We start from the raw sequence: 24,860 nt of genomic DNA on the forward strand, positions 1-24,860 counted from the left end.
CAGCTTCTTGAGACACTGGAGTTACCAAGTATGTGCCACCATGCCAGCCCAGTTCACTACTTTTGACTTCTGAAGTATTTAATCTGCTTTTAAACCAACTGATTGAATTATTTTCAAGCATTAGATTTTTCAGTTTAAAGGTTCTTTATGATTCATTTCCAAACCATCTAGGTCATCTTTTAGTCTTCTGTTTCTTTAAACCTATATTAAACATGCCAAATTATTTGAATTGATAATTCAAATAGCTAAAGCCTTTGTGGGTTTATTGTTTCTGCTGGTTCTTGCTCACTGTGGACAGTTCTTGCATATTTTGTGATGTTTTGATGGTGATGGTGGTTAGTAATTCTTGGGAATTATCTGTAGGACTTTTGGCACCTGGATTGAAGGCACCTTTTTTTCTGAGAGGATTTATGTTAACATTCTGCAAACCTTACAAGCATACAACCAACATGACATTACTTTAAACTTAATTTCACCTTTAAGTTTTTTCAGACCATGGAGTGATACAAATTCAGGTAATATTTACGGGTTGGCTTGTGGTTTGTGAATCCTGAGTGGAAGATTTTCGTACCTTTGATCGGTACTAAAGGATAAACCCTGCAATCTATACTTGGCATTCCCTTAGGAAATGGGGAGTAGGGTGGATAATTTCACTTGTGACACTGAATAAATGTATGAGTTTGCCTTGCAGTGTCTAGTTTACCTTCATTCTGAGTATGCTACATCATAATGAAATGTAATAAGGCTTCAAAATGAGGTTCCCCAATTCCAGTTACCCCTGAAATTAATCTTTTGTTCCCTGTACTCCACAAAATCCTGAAGTAAAAGTTCAAATTCAAACTATATGGCAAATGCCACCAAAATGAAAATCTCTTCAGTATTCAAGTTCATACCTTCATTTAGTTTTGGCATCTAAGTATTCTTTACTTTCTTGCCATCTCATTGATCCATTTGATCACAAATTTCAACTTGTGTTTTGTTAGTTTTACAGTGAAACTGTCAGTCTGGGTTTCTAATCCATCCATGGAAATTCTTTTTACTTGTCTTCTCTCATGTTAGTCTACTGGCTGGAACACTCTTTCCATGCTGTGCCACTTATCAACTCAAGTTATTGCCTCAGTTCCAAATTCACCCTTCATTGCCTGCTGTATAACAATGCAGCTGGGCTTTTCTTTAAATGTAATTCAAATCAATTTATTTTCTTGCTTCATGAGAAAACATTCTAAAGCAGTGTAGCCAGCATAGAATTACAATGCTGCAAAACACTGAATAACATAAGCTTAAAAAAGTCATAGGGCAGAGAAGGAATGGATGGTTGTTAAAATTCAACAAGTAGAAACAGACTGTAGTTCCCACAGGGGTGTTATTGGTTGCGGCAGTCCATTCATGATGTTAATTACAACACTGAAATGAAAACATTTAGTTAAACAGGATATTTCAGTATTTGTTTTGATAAACTGTAACTAGTTTCACAAATCCCAATAGTCCCTTTAATCAACATGGTATTTAAAGATAGATTATAAAGAAAGTTATTATAAGTTAGAAACAAATGATATGAATTACTGCACATATACTACCATGGATTATTTTGAAAGTAATTTGCTATTTCTTTAAAAATACATTTCAAAGTATCATTTAGGATTTTAATTCTTCAACTTTACCATGTCATAGGTGATGATTCAACAAAAACAAAAGTGACATTTAAAGTTTGCAGGCTTTCAATAAATATGTACTGAGGAAATGGATAGCTGAATAGATTAAGGGACATTACAATTTTATCCATTATATTTGTTGAGGAAACAATTTCTAGTGGGAGGTAAGGTCTAAAATCTAAAATGTAGTTATCACAAGGGTGTATTCCTGATAGTCTAATACTAGAAAATATCTTACTGAAGAGCAGCTGAAGGAATAAACAATCACTTATATACTTATAAGAAACCTTAGTTCAAAAAAATTACATGGTTTTAAAATGAAAGTCTAAGGCACACAAAATAACTAAAACAAGTCAATGAATTATCCTATTTTACATATACAAGATGATGGTCTATCAATGGACATTTCCTTATTTATATCCCTTTCATATTCCTTTACTTGGATTAGTCAAAAACTTTAAACTGATACTTTGTGCCATATATTATTTTAATAAGTTACAATGAGTTTTTTTGTTGGAGAGCTTGCTGGAACTGTTTGCTTTTGCACCAACATTATGAGTGGCGGTTGTGAACTTCCTATGGCATTTCTAAGGGAGAAGCAACATTAGGTTTTCTATACTCCCAAAGAATCTGGTACTTTGAATGTTAAAGCACCTCTAAATTTTAACAAAATCAAGTATTTCATAGAAGATCCTTCTTGTTCTAAACATTTTGTTTGGGTAATTCTTTTGTTTTTGCTATAAAAAAAAAGAGTCAATAAGTAATAGGGGATAATAAAGGATACAGTAAAATAAATGGAATGCCTATTTTTCCTGTTACCTACAACATTATTTGAGAAGATGAGTTACCTTTTCCCCAAGTCCAATATGCTGTGAGAAATGAATGGATTAGCTCTTAAAGGACAAAGTCATATTTATAATATTATTCTCATTCTTTGGGGCCAGGGAGAACTGATAATAATGGTGAATTTGTTTTCCAATGATTTCTACAGGATTTTCCACCCCTTATTCTACACCAGAATGAATTTCAGAACAAACAAAGCCATTTGGAATAAGTAGGGTTCTGGTTACTTAATTTTTGTAACCTTTGAAACATTAAAAGCATTTGACTCTTCTGAATCACATTTTCTCCCATCTCCCTTTTGAAACTTATTTCATGGGTTATATTGAAAAAGCTGTGATGAAAGTAAGTTGAGGTCTTTGTACCTCAATAAATTAGAAGAGACCACACTTTTTTTAAATTTAAAAGAACTTAGTTAATATTGTTGATATGTTTCCTAATTCCAATTTTAGAGATTACTCACTGTTTTATATAAGTAGCTGATATGTAATGTCAAAGGACACATTAAAAGAACAAAAACCATATATGTGATTCAAATACATAATGTAGTTAACAAGATGGAACTCTACACAGCAAGAATAAATGATTTCTCTTGTATGCAAATATGTACAAACAATAGATAATAGGATTCTTATACTATATTATTTCAAATTACTTTTAAAAATAGAAAGTGCTTTTAAAATACATATTTACAATTTATGAACAGCCTGCAACCATTACTAACAATAATGAATTATTTTATACAGGAGAAATATTTTAAGAGAGAAAGCATTTCATTGGTTTATTTCAAAGGAAAATGTGGTTTTTCTAGCAATGATTGGAAGACGTTGGAACTACATATGAAACAATGATTCAGCTTATTTTTAACTGTGGCAATGTGGTTAAACATCAGGAGCTATGTAGAATTGACACTGTGTCTTGATTTTACATCATAGAACATAATGTAAAAATTCTCTAAAAATGATTCTTGTTTCATAGTACACAGACTTAATTCAAAGCACCTAAATAGACTATTTGCCAGTTAACATAATGTTAAAATCCGTCAACAGGGGAGTGGAAAGATTGAAGGAAGAAGGAATTTTCCTTCCTGTTCCTGATGTGCTTCTACAGCTAGGTTCTTCAGTATGTGCAGCTTCTTATAGTACCAGGCTCCTACAGTACACATACATGGCGTCCCAGGCACTCACCCCCTGACCTGTTGGTAGATCCTTCAGCACCAGGCTCCTGTGGCTCAGGTTGCTTGCCCCATGCAGGGCAGTCAGCAGCAAGGAGCAACCAGCAGCTTTCCCTAGCAGTGCCTGGGTTGTTTCCTAACAGAGTGGCCTCAGTGAGCCACTTGTCTGTGAACAACTTCTCCCTGAACCCAGGGGCATGTTTCCAGGACTTCCACCACAGTAACCTCTCTGTCATTCAGTGAGTCATGCTGTAACCTCTTCAACATAGTCTCAGACTTGGGGCGGAGGGGATAAGGAACTCTTCCTGGGTTGTTTTAACACAATGCTATGGTGGGGTAGTTGCTGACTCATACCTGCTATTGCTATATTTCTTTTTTTGATGTGCTGGAGATCAAACCCAGGGCCTCATGCATGCTAGGAAGTGCTCCAACACTCAGATACACCCCCAGCTCTGCTATTTCTGTATTCTTTAGAGTTCTTCTTACTTTTTACTAGCCAATCCCTCGTTAGTCAAACCTCCTGTTGGGTTAATAATTCTTTATATTAAAATTTTCTGTTCGATTTATTTATTTATTCTTTTGTATCCTGATTTAGATGAACATACCTTCTGGTACTCTCCTTCCTCATTAAGATTCACCTCACCATCATAACTGTTTTGGTTTTAAAATATAGTAGAATGAATCATATGAACGTGCCATTTTTTTGTAGGTAAAAAATAGTTCATGCTGTCAGTGTGAAGCAATTCAAACTAGTATTTTCTGGGTAGTTCCTATTCCATACCTTCACCAGCATTTATCCAACTAATTGAAAATATCAATTTTTGAAATAATGTCATTTACTATAAGATTGCAAACACTTAGGAACAATTTTTAATCTTTTATACCTAATGCCTAAATGCCTAATCCAATTCATATTTATATGCTCAAAAAAATAAAACATGCTTGTTGAACTTGCCAAACACAGGCAAGTCATTTAGTCTCTAATCTCCAATTTCTTCCTCTTCTAACTGGGATAATTAACACCCATTCTATCTAATTCTAAAGTTCTTAAGATGGACTAAATGAATATTTGTTCCTACTTCCTTAGTATAGTTGAAGGCAGATCATGCTATTAAATGTGTTATTTCATGTGGGAAAAAATAATTGAAGAATTACTTTTTAATAACAAGCTTGATTTTTCAAATATTATAATTAATTGTAGAATTATTTGAAGAACATACAAATGTATTAAAAATAAAAATTATTCAAAATCCTACTAAGATAAAACTATTAATATTTTCATGTAATTATTTCTAATACTTTTACTGTGAACATTGTAAAAACTAAGATTAAAAAACCTATATGTACTTTTTTTCATCCTGCTTTTTCCATTCAGTGAAATGATGTGAGCATTCTCATTAAATACTCTTTGAAAAATATGTTTTTATTCATTGAATAATACTCTATTATGTGGAAAACCATCAATAGTTAATCAAACTATTTGGACATTTATGATATTTTAAAATTTTTGCAACTAAAGTAGTATTAAGATAAACATTCTTACAAATATTTATGCACATCTCCCATTGTTTCCCTAAAAGAGATTTGTGGGAGGATACATTAGATCAAAGCATACAAATATTTCTATAGTTCCTTAGGAACCATTGCCAAATTTCCTTCCAAAAACCATGCACTGATTCGTACTCCAACATGGGAATAGCATTTCAGTGCACACTCAATAGCAAAATGGTTTGGGGGAAAAATGACAATTTAGTTGTTGAAAATACTATTTACTTTCATTTGTATTTCTTTTATTTTTAGTAACTCATATTTATTGGTCTCTGTATTACTTTTGATGTTAAACATCTACTTCTATGTACCTGCTTTTTAAATTTTCCCTATTTTTGTTAATGTATTATAATTACAAATAGAGTTGAATTTGTTGCCACCTATTTATATATGCACACAAAATAGCAATATAATTTGGTCAATTTCATTCCCTTTCTCTCTCCCTGGTCCCCTTCCTCTCTATTCTACTGGTCTCCCTTCTCTATATACCTGCTTTTTAAAATTTGGGATCAAAACATATTCACTTTAATTTTTAAACCATCTTTTTATATTATGGCTATTAACCAATTTTTCATATATTTTGAAATGATCTTATTTTGAGTTTTATGATAGGTTTGTGATTTTGTATTTTGATAACATTATCTTGATTATGTATTTGTATATAATCAATTTTCAAATTTTTTTTAGTTGTAGATGGACATAATAATTTTATTTTATTTGTTTTTTATATGGTATTGTGGATTGAACCCAGTGCCTCACATGTGCTAGGCAAGTGCTCTACCACTGATTCACAACCCCAGCCCTGTAAACAATTTTTTTCCCCAGTATTTCTAGCATTGATTTTATGTTAACAGGGTTTTCCCCCTTCTGACATCAGTCATTTCTATTCTCTCTTTTTTTCTATCCAATTGTAGCTATTTTATTATTTCAGCTTTGGCATATTACATGAGATAGAGTATGGCTTATTTTTTTCTAAGTAATAATATATCAGATTATTTCATAATCTGAAAGATAATACATTTCTAAAATCTTTGAAAGTACTATCATTTTTTGGAGGTATGGGGATTTGGAGGAACTAAGTCTTCTGCTTAAAAATTAATAATAAATATGGTTTTGTTTTATTTGTTTTATTATCAACTGATAAAGTATATGATATCTATAATGGCCTAGCCTTTAGAGGTCTTTTATTATTTATGATTTTTATTGAAGAGATCATGCTTCTCAATATGAGTGAATCTTTCTGCTAAAATAAATTTTCCTAGCTTATAAATGGCAGGCATGTTAATAGTCAATTTTATTTCAAATTTGAGATACTGTCTTTGCTGAACATATAAGGTGTGTGTGCGTGCGTGTGTGTGTGTGTGTGTGTGTGTGTGTGATGTTTGTAAAATACTTGGCAACAATTCCAGTGGGTTATACAAATGGTAACCTTTCAAATGTCTGTTCTTACTCCATTCTCTGGTTTCCAATACATTTCCATCTGCTTATGTATCATAAAAGATGGCCCTCTTACATTTTTGTCCTCTCAACTAGTATTCCATCATCCAGAATGCTTAGGTTGGGTTGTATGAGGACTAAAGAGATTTTTTAGCATGAGGACTAAGGAGGTTTTTTAGTATGAAGACTAAGGAGGTTTTTTTAGTCCTCATACAACTCAACCTAAGGATTGTGGATGATAGAATGCTAGTTGAGAGACAAAAATGTAAGATTTTTGGATCTCTCCCAATTTCCTGGGAATTTGCTGTACATTTCCTATCAGGACACAAAATAATTACCCTCAAGACTTTGAAAATATAGAATGAATCAAAATTCTTATTGGAAACAACATACTGCCACTCTGGCTAAACTATTCAGAAAAGGAGCTTAATTTTTAATTTTAAAAACTGACCTCATGGTCTGGGGTTGTAGCTCAGTGGTAGAGCACTAGCCTAGCATGTGTGAGGAGCTGGGTTGGATCCTCAGCACCACATTAAAAATAAATAAATGAATAAAATAAACATAATGTGTCCATATACAACTAAAGTTTTAAATTTTTTTAAATTTTTTTTTTTGGGGGGGGGGCTGGGGATTGAACCCAGGGCCTCACACTCTACCAACTAAGCTATAGCCCCAGCCCCAACTAAAAATATTTTTAAAAATAACTGACCTCATGAGCTGGATACCACTGTAACAGCAATCACCCACTGGGATGGATTCCAAGTGGTCTCTGTTTCTTCTTATGCCGACTTTGACTCAATCCAGAGTGAGTGAATTTGATTGGCTGAATTTATGTCATAAATTCTTAGCTGCAAGAGAGGCTTGCAAAATGAGTTGCTGGTATTTTCAGCGTCTAAGGTCAGGGTTATTCATCTTACGAGCAAGAGATCTGGATGCTGAGTTAACATAATGTTGAATGTCTATTTGCTAGACTGATGATGATGAACATCAAGTACTTTCACAAGAATCTGGATATTTAAGTGACCAAATTAGAGGGATTAACAGTATCTCAATATACAATCTTGACCTTCTTATTTAACAAATATTTACTAATTGATATCTACCCCATGCAAGGCAGCACTCTTACTGATGGGGATATACAATCTCTAAGAAACTCTTGCATTCCTCAGAAGACTACAGTCTGGTTGTAGAAGCAAGATTTATACAATTAAGATCTTTAAAGATTGACTTAAACACAAGGGTAATGCAAAGGAGTACACAACTGTTATCTTAGTTTGGTTTTTCTCCAAAAGCAGAAATTCTACAACACACTAAGATCTGGAGCTTTCCAAAGCCTGGCTGTGCTGTGTGTTATATGTTCCACTGCACTGTGTCTCCTTGATTCCATCTATATTCTAATTAATGTCTTGCAATTATATTATATTGAGGTTCTGTCATCTAGGCATTTTTCAAATGCTTGACTGGGCTTTGACACCTGAAAATATTCTCTTAGTCTCAGTGGTTTCAAAGCACTAGAAATTCTGATAAAGTTAATAGATATTACTTTAAAAATTCTTAAGTATAAAAAATATAACCTGTGATAATTTTATTTGATGCTTTGGATAAATAAGCTATTACTACTTAGCAAAATAGGTGATATATTTTTCCCTCTAAATTTTCATAGCCTTGCTTTTAAGGCACCTATAAAATAAAAAAAGATTCTTTGTATTTAGGTGCCAACGGTTATGTCAACTTATATATTAAAGAAAGTGTTTATAATCTTAATGTAATATGTGAGTCTTTCAAGAATTTTATTATTTTCATTCACCTCATGTTATTTATTGCTATAAATATAATCTATTCATTATATTGGAAGAAATAAAACTCCATTTCTCTTTAAAATCATATGACATAGACTTTACTTAAAAGCAAGGTGTTTTGAGACTTAAATTGCTGATATACAAATGCCACTGGCATAAGACTTTTTGGGTCTCATTCTTTCTCTCACGCTCATTCACTCACTCTGAAATGGGATTCCTTGTTTCTCCCTCCTCTTCCTTTTCTTTTGAACAATTTTTTAATGGACAACTGCCAACCTGGCCTAAACTGATGACACTATACAAAACATAAAAATATCATGCACAGAAGTCTCATGCCAGGAAGCTGTGTTCCTTCTCCCTTTCCTTCTCAGGTCACTGATGGCCCCGTGGAATTGCTCTGTGCTCTTCTCAGCCCCTCCTGCCTTGTTCTGTCATCAACTCAGGTGACAGTTCTTTCCACCAGAAAAAACTGCTTACATGCAGAGGTCCTTTTGGATGCCCTTCTGCTTTCCCTGGCTTCCCCAACTTTAGACAATCTCCTCAGTAAAATCTCCATCTCAGCTTCATGAAATGAAGCAATCTTCTTTATAAAACAATTAACAAATGCAGTTTATCCTCATCATGTATGATCTCTCTTAATGACCTATGTCAGGTCTGATGAAGAGGGCTCTTGTTTCCAAAAAAAAGAGTTCACAGTTTCATAAACAGACCTCCCTTTCTCATTCTAAAACTACACATACTAATTGCGGAATGAAGAGACTATAAAAATGTAAAATAGAATAGTTACCTTAAATCTGACAATTGATACATAGCCATTTTTCTTCCCATTTTTAAAATATTTTATATGTGTGTACATATACATATTTTTTCTTTTATATTTCTTAAATTTTTTAATTATTATTTTTTAGTTATACATGATAGTAGAGTCTTCCCAGCTTTTTAGCTCTGTATGTTTTCTTACAAGTGTGGTCAGATTCCATCTACAACTTTGAAGATGCCTTTTTCAAATATCATTACAGGATAAAATCATGTTATCATCTGCTCCATAACATCTTTAAAAATAAAATATTTTATTAAAATTTTATATTTAAAAAATTCCAGCATCATTAACCTCTCAAGCCTTTGAAGGTATTCAGAAGTCCTCTTTAAAACATCCATAAATTTCTCTGGCTATCCCCTTTAATTAAACTTGCCTTCATTCAAACTCACTAGTAAAATAAAAACATACACATTAAATAGGTTATTGTATAGTATGGAAATTATATCTCAATAAAGCTTTTATTTAATATTACAATAAAAACAGGAAAAATGCTTTCCCTTATAAATATAATTATATTTTCAATGACTTGATATTGTGGCAGAATGACTTATTCAAATATTGATTTGTGTTTTGCCCTGTGCATTTTCCCTTGTCCTCAGTCTCAGATGTTAGCCATAATATTTTGCAGTTCCTTTCTTCAGAGAAATTTGTAAGGTCAAGTAGAAGTTACAAGAAGCAAATTCTTTTCCCCCCTTATATAAAAATAAAAACTCACTGAAGAGTTTATGCATGTTATCCCAGAGGAGGAGAGGAGAAAAGAAAGATTTTTCAAAGGTTGCAAAGGGGAAAAAAGTAGTGCTGTGTTCTAGCCTGGGTGGTCAGGAGTAGAAGGGGAACAGAATTTGGGGTCAGTGGCCCTGAACTGGGGTATGTATGGGGCATGGTTGAGTCCCAGGCACAGACATAACTATCCTTTCCTCAGAAATGCCACCAAATCACAGAACTTCTGAGACAAAAGGTCTTTGTGGGCCCACACAGGTTCCAAAGAAAAGTAGGTTTGGCTCTGAGGTAACCACAGTGGGTTCATGGGAGCTTTGTGATTTTAATAGAATCTGGCACTTTTGCATACAATGTTCAGGAATAGGAGTTTTAATAATCATAGACTGAATCTGTTACCAGCCTAATGAAACACGAATGCACACTTAGGTTCAAACAAGTTCACAGACTAGAAAGAAATGCAAATGCTTTTACCACCAATGTTCATATTCACGATATGTGTACTGCAGCCATATAGATTGCAATTATTTTGTAAATATCACTTCATATATGATGTTTCCAATTCATTTTTAAAAGGAAGCCTTCCCCCCTCCACACACACACAATGAAGCAGTGCTGCTGTTATTTTAAATCTGGAAAGATCTTGTACATCTAGTCCAATTCCTTCATTTTATAGATTACCAGACTGGAAACTTTAGAAGTTGAGGTGAATTCCTAGAGTCACGGAGTTGAGTCTAGGTATCTTCACTCCTAGGCAATTTTTCTCCACTGCCTTGGAGTAGAATTTGTAGTTGCTACATTAAAGCAGCAGTAGATGGATGAGTTATCTAGCCCTGATGGGTAGCCCTGGTGCTGTCCACTCCTTGGATACAGATGTTGAGCTGGATAATCTTCATATGTGTACTTTTGATACAATTTGTTTTTATTGCAACTTACTTGAGATGGTGGGCTTTCAAATTCATGTAGTTCACCAGAAAAAGATTACTGCCAACCAAATCCCACATCTACCATGACTCTTCTCCCCAAAACAGCAGTGAGCAACTGCAACCATCATTATATTATATACTGTTTAAGAAATGCACATTATATTTTCATGTGTCTTCCAGTTTCACTAGAATGACATTGTAAAGACATACCTACATTTTTATTCTTTTATGACACAAAGTAACTCAGAAGTTAAGAACCAACAAAAATGATCACATAAGTTTCAAAGGGTCAGAAATATTATGAAATCAAAGGAATGATCCATTGGGCAAGGGTTAGTTTTAGATAAGGATATGAACTAAAATGAAAGATTAAAATGAAATAGATGCTTCCTTTGTTGTACCCTGGTTGGAAACATGGGTAAGGAATGTTGCATTTTTGGGGACATATACAGAATCCTTCTTCCCATTCTCATCATCTTTTGCATCCTTTGCGTGTTGCTTAAACATTTGTTATGAGTTTTATCACTAGTCAAGCACTTTTCCTATTTACTAACTTGGAAGCAATTGAAGCAATTTTAGATTCCCACTCAGGGAAAATAAAACTGCCATTAGAAGAAAATACATTTACTTTTATTTATTCCTATCAATACCTTTTAATTCAAAAATATATTTTTTTCTGATTACACTTTGCTCAATAATTGTAACTACACAGTATGGTTCTATTGAAGGAATCAAATACAATTTTTATCTGGTAACCTCACTAAATTTTATATTGAAGTTTGTGGGTTCTATTTATGAGAGTGTTTTTTCTCATTATAAAAATACAAATATGTTGTAAGTTCTCCCTAGTAAATAGATTATTTTGTGAAACCACCAGGTCATCAATGCTGAAGTTGTAGTTCAGAAACAGGGGTGTCAGATGCAGGTAGTCAACCAGATGTCTTGACCAAGACCTCTAGTGTCCAATGACCTTTGAGGAATTTCCTCATCTGAAGACTGGATTTTGAGTATTGTATGACTAGTAACTTGATTTTGTCAATGGACTGAGATTTGATCAATTCAAGGAAGCAAATTCATGCTTATTAAGTCCTTAAGGGATTAATCTATAAATCAGATGCAAATTTACTCTTTTATAATGGTAGGCAGAACTTGCACTATGAAGTTAGGAGAATTGGGTTCTGAATCAGGCCCATCTTTCTTTGTAACAGCAAGTTATTGAATTTCTCTAAGATTCAGCATTTTCATCTGTAAAATGAAACTGTCATGATGGTTAAAAGAAACATAAAATACTTAATGCAAGTTCCAGTACCTAGTGAATGGCATTCTAATGATAAGCACAATGATGGTGATGAAAACAGAGGAGGAAGAAGAAGGTAAGAAGGAGGTTACTTGAGTCACAGGGATGTGGACATGAGTGCTGAGGTCTGTGTAGTTTCTCCCTACAATCAAAGACAGTTGAGAGAGAATTAGAAGGTACTTGGTTAGTAGAGAATCAGAGCAAGCTGTAGTGGAATACTATAAAAGCTTAAGCCTTCAAGCCTTGAGGATCTGGTAGATCCATCTGTACTTGAGAGATACACCTGCCAGGCAGATAGGATAAATTGTTTCAATTTCAGCACCGAAAACAGTGCCTGGAAAGCAGAAGGACCTTGGTAAGCAGTTAATGAATAAATGGGTAGAAAATCCCAGTCTATGGACAGTCTTGGAGATAGTGATTGTCCCTTTACCTTCAATTCACATATCTCGGCAGATAGTACATAGAATCTGCAGATATATTTTTGCTCCTTTCTATTTCTCCCCAATGCCTATGCTATACAAACACAAAATTCTTCAGTAATGTGATCAAATGGTTCACATTTCTTTGTTGCAACAATCAAATTTGGATTAAATCCACTGCAATCCTATTTCCAAATTCTATGAGTTCTATCTTCTGATCTAGCATATGCTTATGGAAGAAATGGGGTAAATGCTCCTGAAATTCATGTCTTCTTTTTCCTGGGCACACAGCGAGATTACCTTTCTCATAATCAACCCAATTAGCTATGCCACATCAATGAATTTTTTTTGGGGGGGTACAGCAAATTAAACCAAGGGGCACTTTACCACTGAGTTATGCTTGCAGTCCTTTGTTGAGATAGAGTTTTGCTAAGCTGTTGATGCTGGATTTGAACTTTTCATCTTCCTGCCTCAGCCTCTTGACTTGGGATAACAGGCATGAGCCACCACGCCTGGCCACATCACTTAATTCTAACCAATGAAATGTGTGTACAAATAGTGTATACTTCTTCTAAGCCTGGCCCGTAAGATCCTCCTATTTTTAATTCAGTTCTTTAATTTTATCCTAGTTTATTGTAGAGAACCCTGTGGTCTTAGGAGATGGTGGATCCAATGAAAGGAAACAACCTGGATATATGAATAACCCAGTGGAACAGAATGTGCCTCCCTCCTCATAATCACAGGTACACAGATAGACCCCACCACCACTGGACTGTGATATGAAGAAGAAAAATCTTTGTTATATTAAGCCACTGAGATTTAGTGTTATTACTGACAAGTTCAGTACTACAATCATTTTGCTCTACTCATACAAAGCTATATCCATATCTATCTGTACAAATATACATATATTTTACTTAAGAACTTGATACAATTATGCCATATTTACATGATTACCAAGCACAGCCTCTTTCCTCTTAAGTTACTCATGTTACAAAAAATAATTGATTATACCTCTAAATATCCAGTTCTCTTCACCTGCACAACCTATGCCTTATTAGACCCCTTATTTTCCCACTGAGACTACTGAAATAGACACCTACATTTTCTTCTTGTCCTTACTTCCATTCCTCCAATTTATTGGCCAGCCTTCTCCAGAATGGTGTTTCTGAAATAGAAGTCTACTTTTGTTCTTCTTTTGCATAAAATTCATTGACTCCCCATCATATCACAGTTAATTTCAGAAGAAATCAGCCTTCTTTTACAGTCTCTTTGCCTTCCTTCATAGGCTCTTTTAGAGCCTCTTAGCTCATATCCTAAGCTATTACAGATCAGTAGTTCCCAAGTGTGAATCTAAAACACTAGAGTTTCCAAGCATTACAAAAAAGTTCTGGAATCCATAGGGGTCCAAATATTATTTATTGACTGAACAAATGATAGAGATTGACTTTATATGCCTTACTATCAAATGAGTTAATGTATGTAAAGCATACAGCATATGTGAGTCATTGTTATAATCACTGTTTTCAAAATGTATTTGCTATTATGATTAATAAAATAAAATTTTATTACTCAAGTGTAACTATTTGTACTGTATTTCTCACTTACAGGGTGGTAAAATATGACTACTGTCATATGCCTCAGGGGTTCAACATTTTGAGGTTAAAAAGGGATCCATGCCTGAATATTTATGGACTACTGCTCTAGACATTCCGTAAAACCTGAAATAGTTTGAATGGACCATGACATGAATTCTGAACCTGTGGTGGATTCTGTGGCTTAGCTTGCTCAATGTCCACTATACCTTACTTCTTAGAGTTTCTTCCTGTGCTGCAGAGATTAGAAAGCTAAAGGCTATCTTTCCCATTTTATTTTGCAGCAAAAGAGCAACAGTTCTGGATGTACAAAATAGATGTACTCCTCTAAGGTTTGGAAATTGAAAATAGGCCTGAGGCCATCCCCTTGCCTTCCTGACTGTTTTTCTCCTGACAAGCCATTTTATAGAGACCCTTTTCTATAGCAGATTTCCTGTGTCCATTTTCTGGCTTCCTGAATGTTCAGAGGCAGTTGCAGTGGCAGCTGCCTTAGGGAATGCCCTCCTGATTCCTCATGGTGGATGGCAAGATGTTCTTGGAGTGAGTAATTCTAGTGGTGGCTTCAATGGGACAGAAATATAGTCTTCTGGGAATCATTCTTTTTCTTTTTTGTATGGGATACTGAACCCAGGGGTGCTCTATCACTTAGCTGCATTGTCTTTTGAGGCAGGGTCTCCCTAAATTGCTGAGGCTGGCCTTGAACTTGTGATCCTTTTTTTCTTCAGCCCCCTGAGTTGCTGTGTGACACTGTGCCCAACTTGGAAATCATTCTTATAGTCAGTCCATGGCCCATTCTGGCCTTTCCATGACTTTTTTTTTTTTTTTTTTTTTTTGGTTCCAGGGATTGAACTCAGGGGTACTCAACCACTGAACCACATCCCCAGCCCTATTTTGTATTTTATTTCGAGACAGGCTCTCACTGAGTTGCTTAGTGTCTTGTTTTTGCTGAGGCTGGCTTTGAACTCAAAATCCTCCTGCCTCAGCCTCCTGAGCCACTGGGATTATAGGTGTGCACCACTGCACCCGGCTTTCCAATGATGTTGTCCTAGTTACCTATAACTTACTTAAAGGCTTTCATCTTCTTCTCCTTCTACTTCTTTTTTTTTTTTTTTTTTTTTCCCTTCCAAGTACTGCGGATTGAACCGAGGGACATTCTTCCACTGAGATATCTCGCCAGTCATTTTTATTTTTTATTTTGAGAAGAGCTCACTAAATTGCTGAGGGTCTTGCCAAACTGGCCTCAAACTTGTGATCCTCCTGTCTTGGCCTCCAAAGTAACTGGAATTATAGGCGTGAGCTACTTGGCCTGGCTAAATCTTTTCCTTCTTAAGGTAACTACATTGATTTCTGTTTCCTTCACTGAACCTGACTGATACAGGCCTTGGAACACATTGGTCTAACATGGAACACATGTCCTCTCTCCTTACACCCTGTACCCACCTCTTCTTGTCCTTAGCCCAAGTGTCTTCCTTGCTAGAAAGCCTTCACCAACTCCTCAGCCTTTGAGGACCTTTCCTTTCTGTTTTCTTTCTAGTCATAACCCTAGGATGGTACTTCCAACTACTATACAGTTATGGTCGGTTATTTATCTCTACAAGATAACTAATAAAGTTACATCCTATTAGTCACTTATTCCCAGGTAGGTGGATCATAAGGGCTTGTTGAGGGAAGAAATGAATAAAAAAGTAGAAATGACAATTAAACATGAGTAACCACTCCATAAAGGGAGAAAGGTAGAGAAGACATGTAATTTTCTTACAAAATGGTACAATGTGCAATATGTAACATAAAGTAGCCATGAGTCTAGGTATGTTCTTCCTAGATTCTTAACAAGAGATCCATATAGTTGAGAACAGATATCAGCAGGTTTTTTTTTTTTTTTTTTTTTTTTTTTTTCTGCAAAGGGACAAATAGTAAATATCTTGTTCTTTTGGAGTCACACAATCTGTCACAACTACTCAACTTAGCCATTTTATCAAAAAGCAGTCATATACAGATGAGCAGATAATATATTAAACAATGAATGTGTCCATGTCCCCATAAGTCTATACCTATGAACATTGAGATCTGAATTTTTAAAATTAATTAATTAATTAATTTTGCTGTACTGTGTCAAATCCAGGGACCCTCTACCACTAAGCTATATCCTGTACCCTTTTCATTTTTTATTTTGAGATAGGGTCTCGCTAAGTGGCCCAGGCTGCCCTCAAACTTGTGATTCTTCTGCCTTAGCCTCCTGAGTAGCTGAGATTACAAGGTGTGTGCCATCATGCCCAGCTCATATAATTTTTAGTTATCATGAATTATTATTATTATTTTGAATTTCTTCAATCATTAACAAAATGCTAAAATGATATGAAAAATGAGAGGGGAAAGAAAGAGGGAAGGTAATGCAGATTTAGTGTATAGGCAGTAGTTTGTAACCCTGGTTTAACATCTTTTCTTTCCCCCACGAGGTAGGCAAGTGCTCTACCAAGGAACTACATCCCTGCAACCCCTGTTTAGAAGATTAAGGAATGGTTCAGGTTTAAGGTGAGGAGTGACATTGATTTATTAAGTGAATCTTGTTAATCATACCAATTTTTCCCATATAAAATGAAGATTATAACTTATTAGTTATAACACAGTACTGATAGAATTATCTCTGATATAAAAATAATAATAGATAAAGGCTTTGAGACCCTAAGACAGATCTGGGTTACCTGTAAGATTCTAAATTCATAAATACTGGAATCTTTTACGTGTTTGATAGCTAACACATGATGGTAAGGCCTGGAGTTCCTACATGTGTGGTGAAACTCTTGTTGAGCAGTGTGTGGCAAGAATATATCCTCTCCTTCATTTACAGTATGAAAGGTAAAGAAGCACAAGTAATTTGTGGAAGATTACCACTCTATTTTTGTTCCCAACCAAAAATGGACAAATCACCTTAATTACAGTTTTCCATAAAACAGATGTCAAGAGTTTATAGTCCTACACATTATACCTGCTCTAGTTTCAAAAAGAAAAATTTTCTTATAGCTTTTAAAAACCTCATAGAATTAGAGGTAGAAGGGATACCTCATACCTTTCCATTCAGAATTGGAGAAGTGGTGGGTATAGAAGTGTCAAATGACAGTTAGTGAGGGCTGGGCAGACCCTGCTTCTGAATCCCATTGCAGTGCTCTTCCTACTTCATCAAGCTTGAAAAAATTTTGTACCCTTTTCTCTTTTTTGGGTGGAGTTGGGAACTGAACCCAGGGCCTTGTGAATGCTAGACAAACATACTACCACTGAGCTACATCCCCAGTCCCTTTTTGTACTGTTTCAATAAAAATTACCCAAGATTAAATCTAATTATAGATTTATAATTAAATTATATGTGTCTCCCTGAGTTGCAAAACATTTTAACTTTTTGGTATGTAAGACATACAGTTTTATGTTATATAAACTCTGCAATGAAACACACAGAGATATAGCATAAGTAGTGTTAAGTTCTCATCTTTTACTGATAACATTATCTATAATCCAAGGTTCTGAGATGTGATACTAAGGGTGTGAGGGATGGCAATTCTGTGACCTTTAAAGAATAGAGAAGAGTGAAGTTAGAAAGAGAAAACAAACAGAAAATGGTACTGCCACTTCATGGGCAAACACTACCAATCTTCCTTCTGCTGCTTTTCTGTTGCTTTTGAGAAATTAAGCAATAACTTCTCTCTTATTTTAGGCATTCCAGCCTCTCACTTTTACCTAAAATTGCCCAAGTCTACTGAGCTCTGTAAAATTTCACCAAAAAGGCATTTCCTATCCCCTGTATGTTTAAACATCTCAAGGAGGCCTATCCTGATCATCTCTTTAAAATAACACCTCCACTCCTACACCCCATCTCCATAACCCGACTCTTTTGTTTCCATAATACTAATCACACTTAGCATACTATGAAATTAACTCATTTACCTTGTTTATTGCTTATTGTGTTTCTCTTCTCAACTAGACTGTATGCTCCATGATGGTGAGCATTTTGTTGTTGTTGCTCTGATTTAAGAATGAGGAACAGTGCCCACACCTAGCAGACACTTAGGAAAGATCTGTCAAATTAACAAATGAATTTGGTAAAATGAGGAATAGGGTATGAGAGGTTACATGATTATATTTGAAAAAGAAAAATATTGTGATAATAGAAGCATAAGATGACAAAAGAATGACACATTGAGTGATACTATATGGGACAACATTACTATCATCTTATCTTTACAGTTGAATCTGAGGCTAGGTAGTTTGTTTGGGTACCTGCAACTGGTGAGGGGAGGAACCAGAATTAAAAAACCCATATCTATCTGACTCCAAAGCCCATATGTGTAATCACTGTGCTGGCAGTTTATTTAAAGCCACCTCTGTGATACAGAGAGAAATGGTGGAAGCCATCTCAGCATATGGGTCCCATGTTATTAAAGTTGCTTACTGGACAGGTATCTTTTGTGAGACACTTGTACTTTGACACCAAAGATATTTTTGCTTTCCCAGTTGTGACCTCCACATTTACCACATAAAGGGTGTTACTTCCATCAAAGCTAGAAGGGTCTCCTAAAACATGTATATACGTGTGTGTGTATATACTTTTTTTTTTTTTTTTTTTTTGGTACTGGGGATTGAAACCAGGGCTACTTCATTACTGAGCCAGATCCCCAGATCCCTTTTATTATTTATTTATTTATTTAAATTTTGTTGTTGTTGTTGTTGTTGTAGATGAACACAGTATCTTTTTGTTATAAATTTATTTATTTTATGTGGTGCTGAGGATCGAACCCAGGGCCTCACACGTTGTAGGCTAGGCAAGCACTCTACCACTGAGCCACAACCCCACACACTTTTATTTTTTATTTTGAGATAGGGTCTTGTGGAGTTGCTTAGGCTGGTTTTGAACTTGCACCCTCCTGCCTCAGCCTCACAATTGGCTGGGATTACATGTGCCACTCTGCCCAGTCAAAATATTTTTAAACAAAAGGAAATCAGCATTGTTTTATATACCAGTCAATCTCCAAACGTAGAATTTAAATAGTAAACTTTGTCATCTTGCTTGGGCTGTATAAAATGGCATAGCAAACTAAATACCTGTATATTCAACATACTGGGGCAGCAAGCATCAGTTCTGTCTCTGTGGCTCACCTGTCTCTTGTCCTGTAACTACCAATGGGTCAAGCAATATAAAGGTAGAGATTTCTTCCCTGAATTTATTGGCATCATTCCCTTTCTCTCCCTTACCCTCCAATTCATGTTGACACTTCTTCACATATATTTCTTCTCTATTTACAAACTGGAATGTGGAAATATAAGTTTTACCACCTTCATGTCTAATAAAATTCTACAAGCAGAATCAGATAGCAGTTTTAGATCAAATCGGATATGGAATAGTCTGTCAGGATGGAAAGGGTCAGGGATACATAGGTTGGGGATGCCATGGGGATATATGTCAGGATGGATGAGACTTTAGGGACAAAAGGATTAGGGACAGAAAAGTCAGCTTTAACAAGTTCAAACCCAGAGAGGTTTGCCTTAACCAGAGGGTTCTCTGAGGATCCCAATCATATAGCCATTCACTTTAGCTCTTACTCCAGTCCTACTCCTTGGTAACAAAGACAAGTTAATAGTTTAGTCGTTACCACAATGAGTAGAGAAAGAGAATTGCATCTGAAGACTTACAAGAGAAAGTAAATCATTACTAATCAAGTGATTTGGAAATTATAGATAAGGCCTGGAAAGTTTTATGCCCCGTGAAGGCATCAGGGAATGTTCCATAAATATTTCATACAAGCTACCATTTAAATAATAAGCACAACCTGTCAGAGATCTTAGGGAGTATAGCTTATTTGTGGAACACCATTATTAAAGTGGCCTACTCATGCCTAAGATTAGATGATCATAAAAATCAGTCTAGTTGTGGGGCTGGGAATGTAGCTCTGGGGTACACTGTGCATCTATATCTACAAGGTCCTGGGTTCAATCCCCAGTATCATATTTAAAATATCATATTTAAAAAAAATCAGCCAGGTTGAGTATTTAAAATTCAGAGACTTCTTCATACATTAGTGCCAGGAATCTGAATTTTTAACAGGTACCTGGGTGATTCTGATGAACCACACTTTGAAAAATTCTATCATAATACCATAGAGTCTTAAGGATGCAAATGGGACTTGGAACTAAAATTGAGTTGTTGATCTACTGCAGACATATATTAAGAGAGTTAAATGAGTCAAGTCAGAAGTACATAAACATACTGGAATTCTCCAGTGCTACCCAAATAATCAAAAATACCATTGTCTCTTATAAAGAAAACAGAAGAAAATATTTTATTAGTCCCAATCACTGTAATTATTATGCCACCATATTAAATTTTAGTAATCTTCAAAGAGCGGCCCTCCCAAATCTCTTAAACATTTTAATTACCTTACTCAGAAAACAAAATTTTTATTTATTGTTCAAAGCTCCATATCAGTGGACATTCAACATCACTCTGTATAACAATCCACACATAAGAGCTAATACTTATTGTCAGGAACCGTTTCCATAAGCATGATTTTGTCTAATTCTTACAATAACCCTTAGAAATAGGAATGATGAGTTTTCATTTTATAGTGAGGAAACTGAGGCTAAGACTTGATGGGTGAAGAAGCTTGTTCAAGGTCATATAACTACTAATTAGCAGAGTCAGTGTCTGAATCCTGATCTTTCTGACTCCAGAAGCACCAGCTCTTAAATTCTAGGCAGTTCCACCTCCATTGGGAGACTTAGTTCATACTCGCCCCATGAACATGCACAGATAAAGTAAACAGCAATACAAATTGCATAGCTTACTAAGGATACATGATCCCTGTGGAATAACAAGTCTATTCCATAAGAAATGACACAAAATAAAAATGTAATTATCTCTCCAAAATAAAAATAAAAACTAAAATCTACATCAATATCCAGTGTTTGTTTGTCATTCTTGCCAGACATGTTTTAACTATGAAAAGTCATTCTTATTGCAGCATATAAACTTTTTCTGTTCCCATGTAGCTGCCACCTGAAACCTCCAGTGTGTAGTATTTCCGGACACATCTTCTTATAACCACTAATACTTACGCTTCTTTTTCTTTTTTGCTGAAACCCCTAATACATTTAGCCTCCTGCTGAAATTTCTGAGGCAAGTAACATAATCTCTCCCAATCACTCATTCTACGCAGAGTTGAAAAAAGAAGAATAGTGACCACACAAATCATGAAAAAGACATGTCCCAGAGTGGCGTTTTCTTTTACTTAGAATATAAAACCAACCTAAGGATCTAAAGATCCCATAATCCAGTGTCTTTCCTTAGCCAACTAAGGAAATGCTCTCTTCCCTTTAAAACTAAACCCTTAACACCCTCAGACCCTGAAGTTTGTTTTTCTCCTTTTATATTCCTCCAGCATTGTGAGTTGGCTTGCTCTGCCTCCATCCCTGATTCCGAGGAACATTTTGTGTTCTGTTGTATATTACAGCTGTCTCTGTTGCTAGACCACAAGGTCCATTAGCACGGGGACCACATCTGTTTGGTGTCTCTTGCAATAACCATAGTAGCTGGCACAGAGCACGCACTTAATAAATGTTGAACAAAGTAATGAACGAGTGACCCATGAAACTTAGAGGCTCCCAGAGCGCAGTTATTTCTTCCATCCTCACCAGGGAAATGGTTTGAGTTTTACTGGGTGCCAGAAAGAAGAAAGAGTCCTTTACTTCACTCAGGATTGAAAAGCCACTGGTTTCTCAGATGAACATCAAGATTTTAGACCAGCTCTTCTCCGCGCATCACTTGGAGATGTATTCTGAATGGGTAGCTCTCTTCCTTTGTAGTGCTTGAGGCAGTTCCATCTATGAAGGTTCCAAAAGCAGTCAGTCTCCCAATTCGGAAGGGAAGCTTACAGGGGGTAGGGGACAGAAAGTAGGGATTTTCTGCAGTCTGCTATCTCCTCTAATAGAAAAAGTATGAGTGAAGGGGAGGAGGACTGGGACCCTACCCACAAATTAAGATGGAAGAACATATGTCATCTAATGTATGTTAGAGAATAGCCAGAGGAGGCCTTGATCACGGACTTGGTTATGTCTAGAACACATGGGGTCTTGGAAGGCAGTAGGACCTTCAGCCCTCTGTCTGCTGAAGAAGTTTCAAGAGGTATCTCCCTTTTCTGAACTCAGGGTTATCTTTTTTTTTTTTTTTAAACTGGGGATTGAACCAGGGACAATTTACTGCTGAGCCACATCCCTAGTCCTTTTTATTTTTATTTTTTTGAGACAGGGTTTTGTTAAGTTGCTGAGGGCCTAGGTAAGTTGCTGAGGCTGGCCTTGAACTTGTGATCCTCCTGCCTCAGCCTCTGGAGCTGCTGGGATTATAGGCATGTGCCACCACCCCCAGCTCAGAGTTATCTTTTAAGGGACAAGTTGCTTCTCTACTAAACACAGTCAGGTCACATGCCTCCATTTTTCCTTTCTTCCTTCCCTCCCTATTCCCTGTATTGTAACAGGTCAAATTACTCATTTGATTTATCCTTCTCTCCAATGGCACTTCAACAAACCTGCAACAGTTAATGTGATATATGAGGGAGGGGGGAATTGTAGCAAAAGATTAGGAAGTTTTGTTTTTAAAGGAAAAAGATTGTATTTTAAGAAAAAGTGTGGAGTAACAGAAAACATCTCTTTCAAATAGCTAGGTACTTTTAAGAACTAGCGTCATTTCTTCCATTGTAATGAAACTTCAGCCTAAATTCAGAAACAGTGTTTAATGCCTCTTTTGAGCTCTGTCCTGTTCTTTTCAAAGCTGCCCTTTCTGGTAGGCCAGGTTCAATATATTTGCTTTTTGTTATTAACTCATACATGGTAGAGTTAAGTCTAAGAGTGAATTCATACAAAAATCCCATTTAACGACATCCCCCTTCCCCTTTAGTGTTAGTTCCTTTATCTCAAAACATCATTGTCTTTAACTTCTCAATCATATGTCTCTTGTCTGTCCCATCCTACTGCAGGAAAAAGCTGCCTCTCTAGCCAGCTCTACTTCCTGTATTGTAACAGCACTGTGGAACAATGTTCCTGGCCTCTTGCCTATCTCCCAGCTTTGGTAATCTTACTTCATTTGGGGGGTCCAGTTATAGCTTTCTGCTGGTTGTCCCTTGACGTAACCTCACCTGTGTAGTGATTCTAATAAATCTTTATTTTTTTTCAGCTTGTTTGAGAGTGTACTGTGGAATGTAACAAGAAGTAAAAAAAAAAGTCTAAAAAAATTTTTTGAGACCACCAAGACAGTATAAATGAGTTCAAATTTCCTACGTCTATTGAGTAATACCTGTGAGTCTTGAGAAAACATGTAGTTATGATTGAACTGTTGAATACCAACGGAAATCCTTTTGGATGGAACCAGTACAGGAATACAACAAATAAACATAAAAGAAAATGGGTTATTTCTGAATAGTTGCAGGTATAAGGTCAGGCCATAAACTTTCTGTGTAATGCTACCTAAATTTCTTGGGGTTGGGGGGAAAAGATAGATCCTGCAAATTTTATGGTGGCAAATGAGACATAGAGCCTAGATAAGATTCTAGAAAATGCTATGGAGAATAATACCTATTTTATCCTCCCATTCCCATGCTCACTTTTCAACACTGTTCCTGCCTACGACCCCAGAAAAGCAGCCTCCATGAGAGATAAATTCTTGTCCTTCACCTGATGACACCAGGGGATGAGCTTTTTGTTTCTATGCTTAGTTATCTTTAATGCCCTTGAGTTCTGTGAGCCAACTGTGGTACAATTAATTTACCCTTTTTTTTTTTTCCCTTTTCTTAAGCTTATCTGAGTGGCTTTATGGCCCTTGAAACTAAATTAAATCTAACTAAATAGGCAAATGAAGGAAAGATCTGCCCATACTTTAAAAAAGGAATAAGTAATCTCCAGCATGGGGTAACTAAGACTACCCCAAACCTCTTTTTCTTTTATAACAGGGTGAACAAACTGATACCTCAGTTCCACTGTGGCTGCTGGAGAGGTTATGGATGTCCCATTTTCACCTGGCCAATATCTATTTACCTTCTTCTTTTAGTATGCTACTTTTTACCTTGGGAATCAAAAAGCCTTCTTTGCATGCAATCTTTCTGTTGTTTTTTTTTTTTTTTTTTTTTTTTTGAAGTTTGACTTTTATTTTTAAAGTATGCTTGAAAAATGCAAAATAATAAAGTAACATTTATGAAAGTTATGAAATGAACACCTGTGAATTCACCAAGAGTCAGAATGCTACCAATACGTTGCATCCATCCTATATTTTTTCCCTAACTCAATACCACTCTCTTCTACCACTGTCCCTCCTCCCCAGGTAACTGCAGACTTGGTGGGTAGGTCAAGCAAAATGTACTATTCTACCCTGGCTGAAGGGTAAACACAGAACATGGGTGAAGCCGTTTGGACTCATGTTAGTGGCCTGAAGAAGGATGGGAAAGAGTTGGAACAAATTCATCACAATAAAGAACTTCTAACCTAAAATTATCTCAAGTTCTGTTTTAGTCAGCTTTTACACCACTGTAACCAAAAGACCTGACAAGAAAAATTTTAGAGGAGGAAAAGTGTATTGGGTCTCAGTCCATAGATGGCTGACTCCATT

The 24,860-nt window shown here is 35.7% G+C and overlaps 1 protein-coding gene across 4 annotated transcripts in view; it reads right to left on the bottom strand.

The window, feature by feature from the left end:
- LOC306637929 (uncharacterized protein) overlaps window positions 1–24,860 on the bottom strand; it is a 139,151-nt gene that overhangs the window by 106,873 nt on the left and 7,418 nt on the right. The window contains exon 2 of one of the 4 annotated variants that reach the window (XR_013757316.1): window positions 20,653–22,090. The exons of the other annotated variants lie outside the window; for them this stretch is intronic. The gene's annotated coding sequence lies outside the window, so the exon portion shown is untranslated. Of the gene's footprint in view, window positions 1–20,652; window positions 22,091–24,860 lie in introns of those variants that run through there. 4 annotated transcript variants of the gene reach the window in all.

Source organism: Sciurus vulgaris (genome assembly GCF_902686455.1).
Source record: "Sciurus vulgaris genome assembly, chromosome: 10".
NCBI classification, from domain to species: domain Eukaryota; kingdom Metazoa; phylum Chordata; class Mammalia; order Rodentia; family Sciuridae; genus Sciurus; species Sciurus vulgaris.